General features: G+C 41.6%; 1 protein-coding gene and 1 long non-coding RNA gene across 5 annotated transcripts in view; one reads left to right on the plus strand and one right to left on the minus strand.

Annotated features, from left to right (window-relative positions):
* Ltbp1 (latent transforming growth factor beta binding protein 1) overlaps positions 1-16,084 on the plus strand; it is a 405,289-nt gene that overhangs the window by 59,132 nt on the left and 330,073 nt on the right. The window lies entirely within an intron of this gene.
* LOC138829189 (uncharacterized) lies at positions 672-8,820 on the minus strand. The gene is made up of 3 exons (XR_011372506.1): positions 8,253-8,820; positions 1,556-1,699; positions 672-1,046 (listed from the first exon to the last, which is right to left on the minus strand). It is a non-coding gene; the product is annotated as an uncharacterized lncRNA (long non-coding RNA).

Raw genomic sequence — 16,084 nt, forward strand, 5'->3', positions numbered from 1 at the left:
ATACAGAGGGGTTACAGTTACATAAGTCAAGTAATGAGTATTTTTCTTTCTTTCTTTTGTTTTTTGTGTTTTTTTTTGTCAGTAGTTGGGCTTGAACTCTGGGCCTGGGCACTGTCCCTCAGCTCTTCAGCTCAAGGATAGCACTCTACCACTTGAGCCACAGCTCCACTTCCAGTTTTCTGGAGATAAGAGTCTCATGGACTTTCCTGCCTGGGCTGGCTTTGAACCGTGATCCTCAGATCTCTGCCTCCTGAGTAGCTAGGATTACAGGCATGAGCCACTGACCCCAGCTTTTCATTTTTAATTCTAAGTCATACTTACTAGTTGATTTTTCTGATCCATACAGTATTATTGCACACACACACACACACACACACACACACACACACACACACACACACACACATCCTCTTTTTTCCATCTCTTGGAGTTCATTTCTGCTTTAGCATCATTTTATACGGTCACATGTACATAGCTATTGAGCTATTGTGATCTGCTAGGATTATCCTAGGCATACACTAATTATTACAAATGTGGGAAACCACGGAGCATTTCCAGAAGAGTCAGTAGGATTGTGTAGCCTAGTGTGTGAGTTACCTTCTGCTGTATAACAAATCACCCCACAACTTAGCAGCCTAAAACAGCAAGCATTTATTGATTGTCTCCATGTGTCAAGAATTCAAGAGACACTTAGCTTTAAGCCCTGGCTTGAGTTTCTTCTGGGATAGCAGTCAAGCAGTCAGCAGGGCAGCTGTTATTCAAGGGCTGGGGAAGTCACTTCCAAGATGGTGGTTGGGAGGAGGCCTCTGCTCCGACACAGGAAGTTCTACTTCCTCGCCTTGTGGAGCTCTGTGTAGAGCTGAGTGTCCTTACACCTTAAGCACTGGCTCCTCCCACAGCCAGTGATTCCAGACTAGAAGAGCAAGGAGAAAGCCGCAGGGTCCTTGTAGTGGGTAGTCTTGAAAATGCCATGCCTCCACTGCTCATCACAGCTGAGTCACGAAGTTGAGTCCCCAGCCACGGGAAGTAGCAGTAAGCCACACTGCCTGAAGGAAGAAATAGGGAGGAATTATTCAACAATGACCACATTTAGGTATATAATTTTGTTAGGAGTTTAATATGGGTTGAGGAATAGATGTAACAGAATCAGTTGTGCTGTAATAATTCTGGAGATTGGAGAACAGATACGGGGGGGGGCTTCTTACAAAATTAGTTTTATTGATTGAACAAAGAACTAAAGAAAGTTTCTTAGTAGGAGAATTCTGCAGTTTTACTTGTTCTCTCTGTGTACGTGTGTGTGTGTGTGCGCGCGTGTGTGTGCGTGCCTGCCTGTGTGTATGTGTGTCAGGCCTAGTGCTTGAACTCAGGGCCTGACACTGACCCTGAGCTTTTTTGCTCAAGGATAGCATGCTACCACTTGAGCCACAGCTCCATTTCTGGCTTTTATGTGGTTAATTGGAGATAAGAGTCTCACAAACTTTCCTGCTCAGGCTCATTTCGAATTGTGATCCTTAGATCACAGCTTCCTCCATAGCTAGGATTACAGGCATGGTACCTGGTTTACTTGTTCTTTAGAAGATTGATCCAGCCAGGGTATCGGCAATGATGGTAATTAGAGGATGGCTCTATAACAGGTCATCACGGCAATGGAGAGGAAGGAGGTTAACTCAGGAGGTGCTGTCAGGAAAAATCTTGATACCTAATTGGACATGGAAAGCAAAGGAAGAAAGTCAAGCCTGGGACTGTGGGAGAAAGGGAGGATGTGGATGTCTTTTTATCCTGCTGATCCTTGAAGGTTGCTTTAGAAAAACCATGGGCCCAGGGTCTTTGAAGGTATGTGATACTTGGTGATAAAGCTTTGTGGTAGAGTAACTGATCATTCCCTGTTCTCTGCTAGACACAAAAACAAATGGATATCAGTAGGACAAGGCTAGTTTCCTGGTTTGGAAACACTGTCCAGTTTATTTTGGGGAGAAGTACCTACTGTAGTTGGTAATTTCATTAATGGTTTTTGTTGAAGTTTATTTCATGGCTGTTTTCCAGTACCTGAAGGAAAAAAACCAAATGATGTTTTAACTGCTGGCATACAAATGTATGCAGTCTGTTTTGGGATTCCTTAAATGGTTCCTCCACTGTAAAATATCAGAGTCCTTAGAAAGTTCATATGAACAGTTCAAGTTATCATCACACTTGAATCCTTTAGAAGTTATCCAAGTCTAGTTGTCAGTGTCACTCTACATGGGTTACTTTAAGATTGCAGATGCATCCAAGGGTGATGTGATTGTTTCTGCCTTACTGCCCGAACAATTCAAAGGAGCAAAATTCACATCTGTTCACCTTTCTAGAGCCTATTCTCTCTGTCTCTCTCATTATTCACACGTGTATTGGAGTCCTTCCTAAAAGGTTGTTTCCAGTTCTCAGGAGCTCTAAGAGAAGCTTTGTAGATTCATGTCAAATGCCCTATTTTATCCTTGCTAATTTTGATGGATGCTGTAGGCACTGACTGTGAAATTGTAAAATGGAAGCCATAAGGACGTTCTTTAGTTGCTAACGTCTGTTGGTTGTTGGGGTATACTGGTACAGTGAGCACTGCTCTGCAGAATGGGAGCTGTTATCTGTACAGCGTGAGGAGGAAGTGCTTCTGGAGGAGACAATGTGCCCAGTCTGCTCTCATCGTGCTTCAGCAGGAAGTCTGGTTTTACTCAGGATGCGGATGTCAACTGTATCTAGAGAGTTCACACGGATCCAGTCTTTCTTGCTTTCCTGGTGATGTCCATTTTCATCATCTTCTGGTGTCATGACAAAGGAGACTGCTTAGTGTCTCTGGGAAAAACAACCTTTTCTTTTTCAAATCATTGGAGTAAATTTACTTACTGGCATGGATTCTGTCTTCCTTCCTCTCTTCTCTCTCTCCCTCTCTCTCTCTCTCTCTCTCTCTCTCTCTCTCTCTCTCTCTCTCTCTCTCTCTCTCTCTCTCTGTCTGTCTCTCTCTCTCTCTGTCTCTCTTTGTCTCTCTCTCCCCATCTCCTTCCCCCTCTCCATCCCTTCCTTCCTCTCTCTCTCTCTTCTCTCTCTCTCTCTCTCTCTCTCTCTCTCTCTCTCTCTCTCTCTCTCTATCTATCTATCTATCTACCTATGGTAAAGCATATGGTAAAGGTAAAAGAAGCAGATGAGAACCTTCTTTTCAAAAAACAAGAACAACTCCTATGAGTTCTATATTTATCAAGTGAGTTTGTAGTGTGCCAGATAGTTTCTAAATATAGAAGATCATTTACAAACTCCACACAGAGATGAAGGGTTCTACTTTTAAAGTTCTTGAGAAATGAGTGTTCTTGGCATTTATCATGGAAGAGTATTTAGTGATGTCCATACCATGAAGGAGGAGGGCCTGAGCACTGTGCTGGACTTTGCCTACTTTTTTGTGGTGGGGGGAGGTTGGTTGTGGGGCCTGAACTCTGGGCCTGGGCGCTGTCCCTCAGCTCTTCAGCTCAAGGCTAGCACTCTACCACTTGAGCCACAGTGCCACTTCCTGCTTTTTCTGCTTATGTGGTTCTGAGGAATCAAACCCAGGGCCTCATGCATGCAAGGCAAGCACTCTACCACTGAGCCACCTTCCTAGCCCCTTAGCCTACTTTTTATCTTCCTGTCACTATTCTAGTGAAACTTCCAAAAAAAGATTGTATGCTATGCTGCCTACAAGGATGGAAGACTTGGAATATTCCCTTATATGTTCTGCTCTCCTGATGAATAATAACAACCAAATAGAAACATCATATTTTCTCATAAAAGATAGTAGGCGCATGCTAAAGCCACACCAATAGTTGAGACTTTAGGAATAGGTTTTAAGTTGTTGTTGTTTTTCTTAATCATTGTGAATAGCTGATATTGGGACCTTGAATGAACATGTTAAGGCAACCAAGGAATTGGTCAATCCTTGAACTGACACTTTCCCTGAATGATCTCTCAGATTCTGGGAGGGATTACTGACTAACTAGGACCCCTCATCTCAGCCTGCAACCCTCCCCTGCATTTCTTCTTTAATACTTATATAGCATTTTTATTTTTTGAGTTTTGCCTAGAAGAAAAAAAAGTGTAGCACTAGAAACTGAGGACTTGCCTGTAGACTGTTCATGGACACTCACATCTCAGAAATGGCTTTTCTTCTTGCAATAATACCACTGGCCTTGCCTAAGCCCTGAGCATTCTACACACAACTTGGCACTCCTCCTGTGTGTGATCTGCCTGGCAAGTCTATGAGGTAGGGGGCATTTTCAGTCTCTGTTTTATGATTATAGAAAACAGGCAAAGTATTGGAATGTTGAAGCCAGGGATTTCAGAGCTGATTTCACCATCCCTTTGGGATGGGATAAGGACTCAAGTTTTGAACCAATGAGTAATTTTAAAAAATCATTATATATACATTTATTTCAAGCTTTAAAAAATTTGAAGTTAGGTGGAAATTATAAAAGGAAAACCATGAGAAAAAAAAAACAAAAAAAAACAGAAGTGCGCATAGCCTAATAATGATCATTCCAAAGTAACGTCATACTCCAGCAAAAGACACTCAGGTTTGAGAACAGAACATTCATTACCAGAAAGGCACTTCACCCTGCCCCTTCCTCCCATCCATCTCTTCCTCCTCTCAGAAGGAGAGTTCAACCCAGTGGGTTGAATTGGAATCTCAAAAGCTTTTTGTTCAGGCTGACTTTTCTCTTGCATTCTGTCTTCCAAATCGCTGGACTTATGCCCCCACCTGTTTTGTTCTTTGAGATAGGATTTCACTAACTTCTGCCAGAACTAACCCCAAACCACAGTGTTCCCATCCCACCTCCTAAGGAGCAGAGATTACAAGCACAAGCCACTGAGCAGGTCTGATGGGTAAATTATTAGGAGGTAGTGGAAAGTAGGGGGTGGGGCTTAGTGAAGGAAGTGGATTGGTGTGGGCCTACCCTGGAAAGCTGTATCTTACCCTGTGCTCCTCTCTCTCTGCTTCTTGGCTGCTACATTGCCCAAAGCAATGAACTCAGACAGCTTTGGACAGAAACCTCTGAAATCAGGAGCCTGAACTTATCTTTTTTCCCTTACCTTGATTTTCTTAGGTATTTGTCAAAGCAATGAGAAGTCTACCATACCTGGAACATTAAGCCTCAACATGAGTTCTGGCATAGACGAATCACGTGCAAACCATAGCTCTATTGCTCCTTTACCTGTTGAATGTGGAATCAGGATTCAAATTTAGGTGATCTTTAAAGTTTATCTATAAGATGTATATTGCCTCTTCTAAAACAGTGCATTTGTATTAGTTTCTTCTCATGGAAGGAGTAAATTACATATTTAAAGGTTTTTTAAAAAGTACAAATTTGTCATCTCATAATTCTGAAGTAAAGAAATCTAAAATGGTTCTTCATGAACTAAAATCAAGGTGTCAGCTGGGCTGCATTCTTTCCCGAGGCTCAATGGGAAGAATCAACTTCTAAGAGGCTGCCTGTATCCCTTGTCTTGTGGTTCCTTCCTCCATATTCTAAACAAGCAATGTTGGGCTAAGTCCTTCTCATTCTTTTCTTTTTCCTATTGTCATATTTTAGCCCCCCTTTTCTATTTTTAGGGACTGTTAGGATTAAATTGTATCTTCCTAATAATTATCTCAAGACCAGCTGATGGGTAACCTTAATTAATCTTCAGGTTTGGCTCCCCTGTGTATGTAACCTAACACTTCCACAGGTTTTTAAGAGTAGGACATTAGAAACTTTGTGGGACTATTTTTTTTCCCTGTGTTCTGCTGTGTCCTAGTAGTCTTCCTCTTTTCTTCTTTCCTTCTCCATTCAATAGCTTGAGAAATGTATGCACTAAAATTTAAAACTAAAATGCATAGCAGTTCTCTGCCTCAGAGTTACTTGGAACCTAAATGGTGAGTCTTTGTGAGATAGGGGAAAAGTATACCTATATTACACAAAAAGTGCAGCAAGTAGGAAATAGAGTAAAAGTTCAATAACCTTGTGGTAAAATTTTCCCAACATTCTTGAGTATATGCTTTATCTCTCATTGATTTCTCAACGATGTCCCATGTGATCAGCAGGTCTCGTGGTCTCAGGACAAGAACTCCTGGATAGGAAGGATATCTACTTAAACTTTATGCGGTAGAGAAATTCTAGATTTGCTAAGCCAGGAAAAAAAATGTCTCTCATTATTCAGCACTATTTTTGGATGTGAGATTTGTGTGTGTATATGTGACAGTAAGATCCAGAAAGACCAGGTGGGATTAAAATAATGGACTGGAAAATGTTTCTTGGCCCACTGGAAGTAGATGGGGCTCGAATTTACCATGGATGGGGGGTGGGGAGGCTCTAGCCATCTCCAGCCTCCCTGTAGTTCTTTGCACATTAAGCACTGGCGAGGCGGAGGTAGGAGGATTCTGAGTTTGAGGCTAACTTAGGCTACATAGTGAGACTGTAGTGGGAATGTAAATTAGTGTAGCCACCATGGAAATCAGTATGGAAACTTAGCAAAAGCCAAAAGTAGAACTACCATACAAATTGGCCAGAAATCTACAGGAATACAAATCAGGGAGCAATAGAAACACCTGCACACACATCTTCACAGCAGAGCTGTTCACAGTAGCCAAGTGGTATAATGTGCCTTGGTGTCTGTCTATGTAGATAAAGAAATGTGGCATGCGCGTGCACGCGCGCGCACACACATACACACACACACAGAGACATACACAAACTGATAGTTTTTAGACATAAAGAAGAATGTAGTATCATTTTCAAAAAAGTAGGTGAAAGTGGAGATTATCATGGTAAGTGAAACCAGCCAGATTCAGAAATACAAATATCGCATGTTTTCTTCCATGTATAGAATCCAGACCTGTAGATATCCATGTGTTTATAGATACATACTGAGCCAGAAGAGAAAGAAAAAGGAAAGAAGTTAATAGGGAGATGAATTGATCAAAGCACATTGTATGTAGGCATGGAAATAGCAAAATGAAAGCTATTAAAAATAATGAAACTAGCCGGGCGCTGGTGGCTCACGCCTGTAATCCTAGCTACTCAGGAGGCTGAGATCTGAGGATCGCGGTTCAAAGCCAGCCCGGGCAGGAGAGACCGTGAGACTCCTATCTCCAATAAACCACCAGAAAACCGGAAGTGGTGCTATAGCTCAAGTGGTAGAGCACTCTCCTTGAGCTGAAGAGCTGAGGGACAGCGCCCAGGCTCAGAGTTCAAGTCCCACGACCGACAAAAAAAAAAAAAAAAAAAAAAAAAAAAAAAAAAAAAAAAATGAAACTAGGGGCTGGGAAGGTGGCTCAGTGGTAGAGCGCTTGCCTTGCATGCATGAGGCCCTGGGTTCGATTCCTCAGCACCACATAAGCAAAAAGAAAAAAGCCAGAAGTGGCGCTGTGGCTCAATGGTAGAGCACTAACCTTGAGCTGATGATCTGAGGGACAGTGCCCAGGCCCAGAGTTCAGGCCCCACAACCGGACCCCCCCCTAAAAAAAATAATAATGAAACTGGCCAGGTATGGTGGTAATCTTATATCCTAGCTGCTTGGCAGAGGTAGGAAGCAGAGGTAGGAGGATCATGGTCTGAAGCCAGCCCTGGCAAAAGTGTGAAACACTAACTTAAAAAACAAAAACAAAACTGAAAACAAACTGAAGAAAAAAGGATCCTGGCTCAAGTAGTAGAGGGCCAGCCCATCAAGCATGGTGCTCTGAGCTCAAACCCTACTGCTGCCAAAATATCTTAAAGAGGAAAATACAAGAGAATAAGGAGCACAAGAAACTAATAGCTGGGGTAAATTTGATCAGTGTATATTGAATGTATATGTAGAAACATCTCAATGTACAATGTGGTACTCTACCACTTGAACCACAGCTTTACTTCTAGCTTTTTGGTAGTTAATTGCAGATAAGAGTCTGCTTGGGCTGGATTCAAACTTTGATCCTCAGATGTAACATCCTGATCAGCTAGGATTATCAACATGAGCCACCAGTACCTGGCTAAGAAAAGAATTTTAAAATGTATTCTTGAGCCACAGCGCCACCTCTGGCTTTTTCTGTTTATGTGGTACTGAGGAATTGAACCCAGGGCTTCTTCATGCATGCTAGGCAAGCACTCTACCACTAAGCCACATTGACAGCCCTTCAAATATATTCTGTACAATAAAAGATGAAGTAAAAGTTAAAGAAGAAACAAAAGAAATCTAAATCTGTGTCCATAACTAGAGGGATCTTTTAAAAAGGCAAGTCTTACCTTGTATAATGCCTTTTATGGCTTCTCCACGATCTGTGGGTGGAGATCAAAGTTCTCCACACTTACAGGATTCAGCTCCCCGGTTTTGCCTTGTGCTCCTTTCACTGGTCATTGCTGTGGTCTCAGGCAGCTCTTTGACTTGCTCAGCTCCCTGCTCACACTGTCTTTGACCAAATATTATTCTGTCTGCCATCCACACCTTCCTCTCTATTTAATGCCCACTAATTCCGTGGATCTCAGTTTCCAGAGAACATTCTTGACACCTCAGTTCCCCCCTCCCTGCAAGGCTTTGTCATGGTGCCCAGTGTTTTCTCACTCCTCAGTGTCCCCAAAGTGATGAGAGAAATCCAGTCCATAGAGTCATGAGGAAATGAGGTAGAAGTGGCCTTTCGAGGGCAGGGGGTAGTTCAGGCAGCCTTTCCCATTCTGTTGAGACTTCTAGGTAATGGAAGGACTCAGTTCTTGACTATTTGTGGATTGATGGATCAGACCGCAGTTTTCCGGCTCTTCCATTCTTAGTTGCAGTGCAAAGTCATCCTGTTCCTGTGCCTCCTGTGTTGCCTCTGAAGACATGAGGTAGATTTACAAGCACAGGATGACAGCAGAGCCCCGTCAGCTGGTCTCTTGGGAAAACTGTTGACACTTGACACTATAAATCCAGTTTATGAGCTTGAAACTTCCTTGTTCTTGTAAGTATTAAATTCAATATTGATTTGAACCTTGACACTCTTGGCTCAAGGGTTCATGAAAAGCAAACAGGGTCGCTCATGCAAACTTTGATGATTAAAAAAAACCTGCGTTCATATAATTCTAGAGTCATGTGGCTTAGTGGAGTTAATGCTTCCTAAGATATGGAAGAAAGGTGTTATTTCTGTTAGTACCTCTGAATAGAATTAATCCTGGGTACTTGTCCCTTAGAAAGTTATTATTGCGGCAGAGTAGAAAATAGAACAAGAGTTAGGGCCAGTTTTTTTTTCCCCACCTTTCTGGAATTTTCTTCTGATGTACACCATAAAGTTTTATATCTTCAAAAGCTCACTGCTCTGTTCAAGTTACCCAGAAGAATAGTTACAGCTCTATCTTGAACCAGGCTTCTTGACCTCTTACTCTATGCTCTCCACATTTTTTTTTTTTTACTATCAGTATATAATGATAAGCATACATGCACACTTACGCACACACCAAAAACAATCCATACAAGTTGGAGATTATTTATTATTTTGTGTGTATCTGATACTGGGGTTTGAGCTCAGGGCCAGGGCTCTCTCCTTTAACTCTTTTGTTCATGGCTGGTACTCTACTACCACGTGAGCCACAGTTCTACTTCTTGTTTTTTTTTTCTCTTGTTTTGTTAACTGGAAATAAGTGTAGTCTGGATTGATCTGCCTGGGCTGCCTCCCAGACTCCATCCTTAGCTCTCAGCCTCCTGAGTAGCTAAGATTACATCATCAGTACCCAGCTTGAAGAATATTTTTTCCCCCTGGTCCTGGGGCTTGAACTCAGGGTCTTGGCACTGTCCTATACTCAAGGCTAGCACCTCTACCATTTGAGCTACTTCTGTTTGTTGTTTGTTTGTTTCTCTTCTGAGTAGTTTATTCGAGATAAGAGTCTCACAGACTTTCCTGCCCCTGGCTGCCTTCAAACTTCTATCCTAGATCTCAGCCTCTGAGTAGTTAGGATTATAGGCATGAGCCACCACGCTTGGCTTGAAGAGTACTTGTGAAGCCGAAAATACAAATAAAAAGTGGAATGGGGTTTAAAAAAATGTAGTTGCTTTAAGATTCCCTTAAAATATCTTTCATTCGAGCTGGGAAGGTGACTCAGGGGTAGAGTGCTTGCCTTGCATGCATGAGGCCCTGGGTTCAATTCCTCAGCACCACATAAGCAGAAAAAGCCAGGAGTGGTGCTGTGGCTCAAGTGGTAGAGCACTAGCCTTGAGCTGAAGAGCTGAGGGACAGCGCCCAGGCCCAGAATTCAGGCCCACGACTGACAAAAAACAAAACAAACCAAACAAACAAAAAATATCTTTCGTTTCATCTAGGAACAAGGCAACCTTATGAATAAGTTACTAGTGTCAAAAGGCCCCCTCCCCCCACCCCCCAGCTTCTGCCACAGATACAGGATTCATTTTTGAGAGGAAGATTTCTCATTTCAGGGTGTTCTTTGACAAGGCATTAGTTTTACTGCTTTCCCAGCGCTGCCTTTTCTTTCTTCGTCTGATGTTGGTGTCTTGCCAAGAGCTTGTATTGCAGACTTGATGGACAGAATCTAAAGTGAGACATCATTCTTTCTTAATTTCTTCGGAGCCTCCTTATGCAGCAGCTAATCCTTCCTAATTACATTTCTAGGAAGGATGTTCTTAACTGAAACAGGAAGATGACATAGACATTTCGAGGAGATTAGGAGACACTTTAAGAAAAGAAATTCTAAAGGAAGTGTTCTTCTATTCCTATTTCTTACTCCCTGGGCAAAACACCCTCCCCGCCCCCCACTCCACTTTTTGAACCTCTTTTCTCTCTATTCATCTTTCATTCCAATAGCTTCTATTTATCTCCTGGATTAACTAAGCTATTTTGAAGGAGAAAACACAAACACACACACACACACACACACACACACACACACACACACACATCCTAGAAAACTAATTTCCTTGTAACAAGGCAAACATTTCACAACTTAATTGCCCTGCTGTTTTGAAACATGACCCGTGCATGTAAATATTTGGGAAATTTAGTGTACATTTTAGGAATATCTTCCATGAGGCTGAAATATGTTGCAATCTGCCTGATTAACTTATAAGTATGCTTCTTTATGTCAGTTTTAATCAATAAAAATTACTGCTTTTTAGGTGAATGTAGTCTGATTTTTTATAATTTGTGATTTTTAATGTTTTAAACAAGGAAGCATGATTGCTTTCTCCTTTTGTAAATCATTCTTTGTTTTTTCTTGTTGGTCATGGGGCTTGAACTCAGGCCTGGGTGTTGTCCCTGAGTTTTTTCACTCAAGGTGAATGCTCTACCACTTTGAGCCACAACTCCACTTCTGGGTTTCTGGTAGTTAATTGGAGATGAGTCTCATGGACTTTCCTGCCCAGGCTGGCTTTGAATTGTGATCCTCAGATCTTCGGCTCTTGAGTAGCTAGGATTACAGGCATGAGCCCCTGGTGCCTGGCTTCATTCTATTTTTTATTACATGTTCTTACAATTGTTTTTATTTATAAAAGCACTTTTCATACTGAAGATCCTTCTTATCAAACCTTTGAAGATATTTTTCAAGAAAGGGACTTATCTGTAGATAGAACATTATTAGTACTTATTGATTGGCCTTTTTGTACCCAACATGGGAACAAAATTGTATTTTATTTTATTTTTTGACCATACTAGGTTTGAACTCAGGGCCTGATGCTTTTGCCCAGCTTGCTTGCTGGGCTCCATTCCAAGTCCTGCCTTTTGCTGATTATTTTGGAAGGTGGAGTCTCAAAGATTTTTCTTCCCCAGCTGTTCGAACTGTGATCCTTAGGATCTCAGCCTCCTGAGTAGTCAGGGTAATAGGCGTGCTTTGCTTAAATTATACTTTTGAAATTCCCTATTGGTCTATGAGGCCATGACTCGTATCTATCACTCATTGAGTGTACCATTTGTTTCAGACTTTTTTTGTCTTCTCGGAGAGTGAGTGATGTATGCAGACCTAAATCTTTGGGCACTGCTTGAGCCACCATAACTTCCCAATTCTAGAAAGTTCTTGGTACACTTCTAATTGTTGCCTCATCTCTGGCTCACCGTAATGAGTCTCAGACCTTTCCTCCACAACCTGAAGTTTCAGTGGACAAGAGTGGATTCATCCATTGATTCCATCCAGAAATAATAATGAGTGCTAATCACATACCAGATAAGAACCTTCCAGTAGCAAGTCTAAAATGATTATGACTAAAACAATTACTTCACTGCCTAATTGATTATAAATGATAAATTTATAAACTATAAACTCCAGTGGAAAGCAATGACTAGAAAGTCTTGTTTGGGGACCAGAGCGTCAGAGTAAGGGAAGAATTGTCAGCCTCGGCAGAATGGTCCTGTTGCTGGAGGCCTGCTAGGTGATCAACCTCTTTAGGAGGAATTGAGGAAAAGCAAGAAATGAGGTTGGGTGGGGAGGTCCAGATGATGGAGATCCTTGCCAATCAGGTAGAGAAACTTTGGAGGAGGGGCCTGAGAGCCACAGAATGACAACTTGAAGAGCCACTAAAGGAAAAGCACACCTCTCCTGGAGGGAGCCAGGTCAGGCAGGGTACTGTGCCAGGGAGGGAGGAAGGCCCCAGGTGGCTGGTGGGCAGTTGAGAAAGGGTTTTTGGAAGGCGCTGCCTCTCACAGGAACTTCTAGACAGGAGAGGAAATCTAATTTCCTTTAGGACAGAAAGGATTCATATTACCAGTAAAGGAAACAATTTCTTTGGTACCAGGTTAAGGAGTTATGTGAAGTCTTTTAGACATTCATCTCTCACTCTCTAGATAAGTCCAATGGAATGGTAAAGTGGGGGTTCTCTTGAATGCCTTATTTTCCTTGTACTCTTCTATCCCTGGATTCAAATAAAAAAAAAAACCCAAATCAAAACCACATTCTTTTTCCTTCTGTGTTAATCAAAACATACTTGGTAGGAATTTATTGTCTCTTTTTTTTCCCTCTTGTCTCAGACATTCATCAGACTGATTTTCAACATTTTTTGATCTTTGCTGACTTTATAGCTTTTGCTGCAACTGCTTCATAGTTACTTTATTTTTGCCCCCCCCCCCCATCCTGGGCTCCCAACATAATTTCTGTGCATCCTCTCTTTTGTTTTATACTAATCTAAAAATGTTCTACTCAGGTATATTTCCTCTCCCTTGGTTGACAGAAACCTCTATCTTTCCTAATGTTTTCTGGTGAAATAGCAGTGAGCCAAGCATATTTACCCATATACACATACATATTACAGCCCACATGCTGTTTACTTTCCAAATATCTCTAGTTGGATTGTTTTTCTCATTAGTTATCATTACCTGAAACGAAAGCAACAATAAATTCTGGAATATATTCTGGAATATATATCACATTATTTACTGTATCATATTAAATATTCTCATAGAAGAGCAGTTTCTGTTTCAAATTTGTTTAATTTAGCTGTTTAATGGCTAACATTTCTTTTTTTTTTTTTGGTCGGTCGTGGGGCTTGAACTCTGGGCTGGGGCACTGTTGCTGCGCTCTTCAGCTCAAGGGAGTGCTATACCACTTCAGCCACATTGCCACTTCTGGTTTTCTAGTGGTTTATTGGAGATAAGAGTCTCATGGACTTTCCTGCCCAGGCTGGCTTTGAACTGCAATCCTCAGATTTCAGCCTCCTGAGTAGCTAGGATTATGGGCCACCAGCACCCGGCTTGGCTAACATTTCTAGGAAAGTTTTATTTTATTTTTTTAATGTATGTGTGATTTGCTTTGTGGAGTATTCATTCCTATAATGTTGAATTGTGTATCATCTTTATGTTCAAATTAATTTTAGGATGCTCATTGAAACATTCACACAGCATTTTAATAAAAGTATAACATTTATATTCATAAAAACATTTAGGATGTTCCTTAAAATTACTTCCTTTGGGAAGTCTTTGACAAATGATTTGAGACCTTGACTTTCACATCTTTTGTTGTTAAATGCATCTAATGTAAATACTCTTTAGTTTCAGTAAATACCTTGAATATACTTTTCCTTCTTTTTTCTTTTCGGTTATTTCTAAAGTGAGTTTTTTGGGTAAATAACTCCATTTGAAAAAGTACAATTCTATTGTTACTATGAAGATGTTATATAGAGGCATTACCATTTTATAAGTCAGATCTTCAGTACATTTCCTTTTTGGACAATGTCACCTCTTCCTTCGCTTTCTCCCAGTTTCCCCATCTCATCCCTGTCCACAGTTGCATAGTTTATTTTCCACACAGTGTCTACTGAATACCATACCTGCATTTGTAATAGCTCTATCTTTAAAGACAAAATATATGACTGTTGTTCCTTTGATTGATGTGAAGTCATATATTTGGCCCATTCAGTCAAAGTCTAACTCTGGTTTTGATGGGCCTGGAATGAATTACTGAAATGAGCCCCTTACTGTATCATAGCCTGTATGCACCAGGCACTGTTCTGAACTGTAGGCATAGCACGAGGGAAGATCTAAGTTTTCAGCCTCACAGACTCCAATTGCTTCTAGATATTCTTAGGATGGGCAATCAGGTGAGAGAGGGCAAGAGATCAAAGCACGATGCAAGAGTAGTTCCTAGATTTACAGTTTTTGTAGTTTTTGGAGAAAGACTTAAAGACTTAAACTAACCACTGAGCTAGGGAGAAGGAAGGACTTAAAAAATTTTTTTTAAGTATGTGCAGTATTTTCCAGGAACAACAATTTTCCCAAGCTAACTGACTGCAGCTGGGAGAGTTACCTTCCTTTTGTATGAAGACGCTGCCCTCGTGTCTAAGAACACATGCGCACTGGAAAACAGCACAACATTGTGGTGCCATCTGTCTTAAAAATGAATTATTTTTTATTGTCTGCTTTATAGAAGTTCCCAGACAACTAAAATATTTCAACTAGCTATTTTGCATAAGGACAAGTTGAGTGGGAGGAAGCCTTTAAAGTTGTATTTCAAAGGGCCTCAGGAGTTGTCTGTGTGCCGTGAGGAGACTGCTTTCTATAAATCTCTCTTGTGGGTCTTGCGGAGTTGCTGCTCTGCCTCCTCCCAACATCTCCCGGGAACTCCGCTGTCATCTTCTGTCCTCTTCAGGCTTGGGGTTACCTTTCAGGGCATGTCTCTCTCAGGTCCTTATTTCAGTATTTTACTTTCTCCCTTAACAGTGTTCTGACTTGTTTTTAAGGGGTTGGCAGCATGGATAGGGTTAGAAGACACCATAATATTTGAGAGGTGGTAGCTGTGTGTGTGTGTGTGTGTGTGTGTGTGTGTGTGTGTGTGGATAGGGTTAGAAGACACCATAATATTTGAGAGGTGGTAGCTGTGTGTGTGTGTGTGTGTGTGTGTGTGTGTGTGTGTGTGTGTGTGTGTGTGTGTGTGTGTGTGTGTGTGTGTGTGTGTGTGTGTGTGTGTGTGTGTGTGTGTGTGTGTGTGTGTGTGTGTTGGTACTGGGGCCTGCACTCAGAGTGCTATCCTGAACGTTTTCCGCTCAAGATTGGCAATCTACCAATCTTAATATATATTGAGATGCTCTGAAAAAATTTTGTTGGTCTTCACACAGTCCTACTTCAGGCTTTTTGCTGGTTAATTGGAGATAAGAGTCTTATAGACCTTTCTGCCTGGGCTGACTTTGAACCTTGATCTTCAAAGCTCAGCTTCTTGAGAAATTAGGATTACAAGCATGAGCCACTGGTGCCTTCTTTTGCTTTCCCTTCCCCTTTTCTCCCCTGCCTTCCATTCTGCTCCCCCCTCTCTCCCTTTTTGGCAGTTCTGGGGCTTGAACTCAAGGCCTGGGTGCTGTGTCTGAGCGTCTTTTGCTTAAGGCTAGTGCTTTACCACTTGAGCTATAGCGCCACTTCTGGCTCTTCTTGAGTAGTTTATTGGAGATAAAGAATCTCATGGGAACTTTCTTCTCTGGGCTGGCTCTGAGCCATGCTCCCAGATCTCAGCCTCCTGAGTAGCTAGGATTACAGGTGTGAGCCACTGGTGCCTGGCTACTTTCTCTCTCTCTCTCTCTCTCTCTCTCTCTCTCTCTCTCTCTCTCTCTCTCTCTCTCTCTCTCTTTCTTTTTCTCTTTCTTTCTCTCTCTTTTCTCTTTCTTTCTTTCTTTCTTTCTTTCTTTC

Source organism: Dipodomys merriami, unplaced genomic scaffold (genome assembly GCF_024711535.1).
Source record: "Dipodomys merriami isolate MVZ:Mamm:240054 unplaced genomic scaffold, mDipMer1.0.p SCAF_17, whole genome shotgun sequence".
NCBI classification, from domain to species: Eukaryota; Metazoa; Chordata; class Mammalia; order Rodentia; family Heteromyidae; genus Dipodomys; species Dipodomys merriami.